The following is a 6000-nucleotide window of genomic DNA, read 5'->3' as shown; positions in this document are numbered from 1 at the left end:
GGGGCTGGAACTACCTGGGCATTGCCCCGGAGAGGCAGTTACAAAGCTCTGTTTTAACAAATGTCTTTCCCTTTGCATTGTGTAAAGCAATCACCTTCATACCCTGACCCCCAATTTCCTAGCAGCCTGGGTGACTCCTTGGATTTACAGCTAACTTCACTGTCCAGAGGTGACATCCTAACCCATTGATTTGTAATCAGAAATTGGTTTCCTGTCACTTTAAAAGTGAGGCACTAAGGGGCAGTAAAAACAAGGCTGTCGGGAGCTAAATGGAGCTATAGTTCAGACCCCGGGGGCCGTTACACACTACCTTCCCCGTGTATTTATTACATTAAAAAACCTCTGTAGAGCACTTTAAATGGCCGGTGACATCCTCTTAGGTGACTTATGGCTCTGTGAAATCAGTTTTGTAGAAACTCCTTCACATGTGCCAAAACAACAACAACAACAACAACAAAATATATATATATATATATAAAAAGAAAGTAAAACCCCACTCCCAGTGTGCCTGTGTTTGTGCATAAGAGTGTGCTGGTCCCAGTCCACTGAGTCTCTGTGACCAGCATTTCAGCAGCAGGAAGTCCCCACTCTGGCCACCCAGCATCACCTAGAGCTCACTTTGTTCAGACACCACAGAAAGTGAAACCAACCAGCGTGGCCCTTTGCCTCTCGCCTGATAAATCTAGTGGAGCTGTGGAGGCCGCCTGCCCAGTTCCAGTGTCTCTCCTAAGAAAGAAGGACTCATACGTAAACTCATGTCCCTTCGCCTCCTCTGTATACCCCCAGATACCCACCTCGTGTATCCACCCAAATACCCACCTCCTACATATGACACCCTGACAGTTTTTTCAGATATCCCCTTTACAGTAAACACTAGGGAACAAGCGATAATTATATTCAAAACTACCTAGGCTGGAGTAGAAATAGACTTCTCTGACTTAGGCTTACATTTTCAAAGATGCAAGGGCTTGAAAATTACTGAGACAATGTTTTCAGAGATTCTTCTTATAAACCAGACACCAGTTCCATCCAAATGCAGATCCTCGTGGGCCCTGAGCCCCCATTTCCTTTCTCTGCTTGTCACAACAAGGCAGGACTTCTCTAGAGAGAGACCCTCACCCTGGGAGCAATGTCGGCGCTGTGCACCATTGCATCAAAATTAGAGTCTCTGCCACACAGGCATGGACAAATTCTCTTCACAGAGTGAATTGCCCCAAATTGTGAGATACTTGAAACGGAATGTGTTCCTGTTGCCTTCTGAGGTTCCTGCTAATTAATATTCAAAAGACTCAAAGAGGAAAAATGGATACCTAAATCATACATATGTATATGCCTTTTAAGCTTTATTATAAAGGCAAAATAACCCCTTACTTGGTTAAAATCCAACTTGAATCAACATACAAAGGTGACTGCACTGTAATCCTAGACATATCTGCATTATGTAGGCATGTTACTGCGCCACCAGAATCTCTCAATAGTAATTATTATGCCAAGCACCCTGTTGGCACAATTACACTAAAGCTCTAATTAGTAGCAGTAAGATTAGAACCCCTACATGTTAAATCTGTAGAAGCAACGCTGAGTGAAGGATTTAAAACAGTTTCAAAACATTGTATTGTCTTTATTACAGTCTTTATACTTCAGTAAAGAAGGGTTTTCTATAAAATGCACTTAAAATAATCTGGTCCTGTCACTAAAAATAGGAACGATAAGGTAATTGCAGTCAAACCTAGTGAGTCGGCTCGCTACCTAGGTGCGGTTAAATCGAAAATGACAAATCTAGTGAACTCTACTGGGAGATCCATACTTCCTGCCTGCTGGACGCATTGGTATTTTTCCAACCATCAGCCAGGGGAACACGCGGGGGCCATACTTGTCACGGGCCTGCCTTTTCATTACCTCGGAGGAGCCAGGAGGCAGGCATCGGAAGCGGATCTCCCTCAGCAATCTGATCGCAGCATCCGGAGATTTACCTGTCTCCTTAGAGACTGCGGCGTTCGCATTGAACGCAGCACAAGACTCCTCCCCTCCTACGGAGATGGCACCAGGGCTTAGCTCCCAGCCGGCTGTGAAGCTGGACTTCAGGTGCCAGAACTGGGGCCTCCAGAGGAAGAGAAGCCGAAGGGCACACTCCGCGGCAGGGGTCTGGGTCAAGCCGAGAGTAGGCAGGGGGTCTGCAGGGCACTCCTGAGCATTTGGGGGAGACCAGAACATAGCTCAAGGAGAGGAGGAAAAGAGACGCGGATTGCCAAATGCCAGGTGTATCTGTTTGGATCTGGGAACCTTTAGATTGGATTTTCCCGTGAAACTGAGTAAATGCTCCACTGTGTAAAATGTTGTAAGGGTGGAAACCTAGAAGCTCAGCAGGAGGGAGAAACAAAGCCGTCATCTGCCTGGTAGTTTGCCCTTCCGGGCCCACCCCCTGCCACCTCCACAGCCAACACGGCAGGGGAGCCTGGCCAAGGTCCGGAGCGTCTTCTCTGTGGCCTGCCTGCCATCCATGGGCTCATCTGCTCACCCAGCCCCGGTTATCTGCAAAAACCCTGGTTCTGTCAATCCGTGGAGCTCCCGAGTGGAAAAACAGGGAGTCCTGGGCACACAAAGGGCCTGTCAAGGCTACAGAAGCTGGTGGTAAATTAAGCTTATGTTAAAAAAAAATACACACACACACACACCCCTATATAGAGATATATATATAGTCTTGGCCAAAAAGTCCGTTTGGGCTCTTCTGTAAGATCTCATATATATCTCAGCTGCCCTATAGGCAGAATTTGGCCTACGTACTTTGAGGATGCACCCTTAAAAGCACGGTTATCCTGGAGGGATCTGTGCACAAACATCTACAGAATAGACATTTGAAAAATGTTTCACCTGGGTTTTTCCATAGAAGCAAATGCATTATTTGTTTCGCTTCTCAAATGCCAAGTCAGACAACTCTGGCAGTCTTCAGGATGAAAACAGGAGACAGAAATCCCCAAAGGTTACCGTAGTTCGGCTTTAGTGTCACGAAACGGCAGTTATTTCCCTCGGCCGACAAATTTCCCATAATTACAATAATACCTAGTGAGCGTGTATCTGTAAAGCACACATATATAGACTTTCAAAATGTGCCGTGTAACAGCCATAAAACTGTCTCCAAGAATGTACAGTGATAAGAGGGCAGAAGTCAGAGGATGGCCTCTGAATCTTAATAATTGTATGCGTTCAGCCATATGTTATATCCAGAAGAGCTATTTACTGTAAAATTGAAGGCCAGGAGAGTAGGCACTTTCTGGCTTCTATATTTTATGTTGGCTTCTCTTTCATAGCCCCAGACTGGAAGAAGGAAGCAAAAACATCCTTCTGCTTTACAGGTTATCTCCTTGCCGTCATAATTCTGGTGTTTATATGCATGTATGTTTTATCTACAAAAGATATCCACAGGAGAGCTGATCTTCCTGCAACTGTTACAGAACTATTAAATGTATATTAGCATGGTCATTTTTATTTAATGGAAACAAATAACAGTTAATCTTATTGGAAGGGTTAAGTGGGTTTACTTGGTAAAGGGCAAATCCCTTTGGATGCTTTCTTTTTTAAAGAATAGCTGCAGTGGCTGACAGATGGTCTTTGTCTGAGTGTAGCTGAGGACAGATACAGTTTCTTTTTACACATTTATGAAAGTTGTAGATATAGATGGTTGGTAATATGCGGTGGCCTAGGACAGAGGGCACGCCCGGTGGACAGAGAGGATTAGATTTCAGATCAGTGACAGATGGCTGGCTTAGCAGAGTCAGATAAAATTAAAAGTCAGGGTGGGGGGTGGAGATGCGGATAAAAAGAAACCACTTTCCATGTAAAAGTTGTATCTCTTAAGACAATGGCAGCATGCACCATTCAGTTCTCTTCCCAACCTGGTGTCAAGTTCCTGGGATTTAAATTCCTACATTTTACTTTTTGCCTTTGCAGAAGAGGTGGGATTATTCTTTGTTGATCAAGTTTATCAAAGGGAAATGAAGAAACCAAGTAATTCACAATTTGCCTTTCAGCTTGACCAGCAGAAAGTATTCCATTTGCACAATGACACTGGATTTTTATGTGGGGGTCATTAGCCACAGTGCTCCTCCTCGGTTTGGGCAGATTTTTTTATAAGCCTATTGGTAAGATCCACATTTTTGCTTACTCCATATGCACCATTTAAACCTATCACATCACTATACCCTTCGTCAAATAACCGTACAACATATTTAGTGTTAATTTGTCACGCTGAAATTATTCATCGGTGTCTTGAGTAAGTCCGATAATATTTATGGGTTATGCCATTCCATGTTTTCTGGCAATGCAGTTTGCTAGATTTTATAGATTTACTGTGTCTGCTTTTTTATGACTGACATAGCAATAACCAGATTGCAGAGATATTTATGTTGTTTGTGGCTTAGCAAGATAATTAAAGGATATAAATTAATCAAGTGCAATTAATTAGAAACTTTATGTTCGCAGCAGTCCTTCTTTGCATGTATAATTTATATTTATTGATTTCCTGGCTTTCATTAGCCTATGAGATAACAGCAAAAATGCATTAGAGAAGAAAATGTACAATTAGCGTGAGAGTGAACCTTGGCATAATGGATAGATCAGCACATGTTTGGGGCAAATATAAAGCTTTGTTAACTGTCATAAGCAGTTATAATTGATGAGTGGTATTTCACTACATATCTTTCAGCTGATTAACGGCGTTTTTAAAGAGTCCCCTTAATGGGAAGCTGATAGGTTGGCTAAATTTACATTTTAATCAGAGTATTTATGATGGAGGCAGCCCTAGAAATTCATTGGCAGAGGCTGAGGCGACATTTCCTGAGGGACTGCAACAGGAGTGGGCTTGGAGTGTGTCTACTCACCTATTCCTTCTCTTGTCGTCTGTCCCAAAGGTCTGTGGCAGGGGAGTGGCGGGAACATCAGTGGCCTCTTCAACACTGGTCACGTTCCCCATTAATCTCCTGCAGAAAGGGCCACAGGCCAGGAGAGGGGAACCCCAGTCACGCTTGCCTGTCTTCTGTCCCTGGCTGTCAAATGCCAGCCCCAAAGGCAGCAACAGTGGCTCCCAAGCTTCCGCACCAAGGGCTCCCAGTAGGAGGGAGCGATACCTTAGCCAGAGGAAGAGCAACACCCGAGTTGAGCCTGCTTCTCATATTTCCCACCTGGGTTGAAAGCCAAGCCAAGCAGCTCCAAGGAGACTATGCAAGAGACCACAGCCATGGATCCAAAGGCACATCGACTCATGCTCATAGCTCAACAGCTCCCATTTTAAACCTGGAAGCAGAGCCTGCCCCTGAATCATAAAGCCACTAAAACTCTAGCTCTTCCAAGCAGGACTAGGATTAGAACAATCAGAGGAAACTTTCGAGAGGGAGTCAAAAGTAAATCCTCACATAGCAATACCTTCCTCCTTCCTTCACAAAAGATGACAGGGGATTCTTTCTCCAGAATTCCCACTAGAAGACTGAGGTGGAATTTTCCATCACCCCTGTGAGCCATTACATGCCCAGAAGCTGAGAAAGGACAAAAGCTATTAATATTTCTTAGCCTAATATTCTCCCTGGTGGCTCAGATGGTAAACAGTCTGCCTGCAATGCAAGAGACCTGGGTTCGATCCCTGGGTCAGGAAGATCCCCTGGAGAAAGAAAGAGCAGCGCACTTCAGCATTCTTGCCCGGAGAATTCCATGGACAGAGGAGGCTGGTCCATGGGGTCACAAAGAGTCGGACACTACTGAGCGACTTTCACTTTCAGCCTGATACCCTGTTTTCATATCATGAAGCCCACAGGTTGGATCTTTTTGTTCATTGTAACAGACTTTGTGTTGGTGTCAGACTTTCTAAGATGGTGTCATGAGCAGCCCCCAGCCAAACAGCAGGACAGAGTGGGATTCACGTCTTGCCTGTTGAAGTGGTTCTGCATGGACATCTCTGCAGGAAAGGACCTATTTTTTGTCATTTCCACGTAGAGGTAGGACTGGACAGCC

The sequence above is a fragment of the Bos taurus genome, chromosome 18 (assembly GCF_002263795.3).
Source record: "Bos taurus isolate L1 Dominette 01449 registration number 42190680 breed Hereford chromosome 18, ARS-UCD2.0, whole genome shotgun sequence".
Lineage (NCBI taxonomy): Eukaryota > Metazoa > Chordata > Mammalia > Artiodactyla > Bovidae > Bos > Bos taurus.
This window is presented reverse-complemented; position numbering follows the sequence as displayed.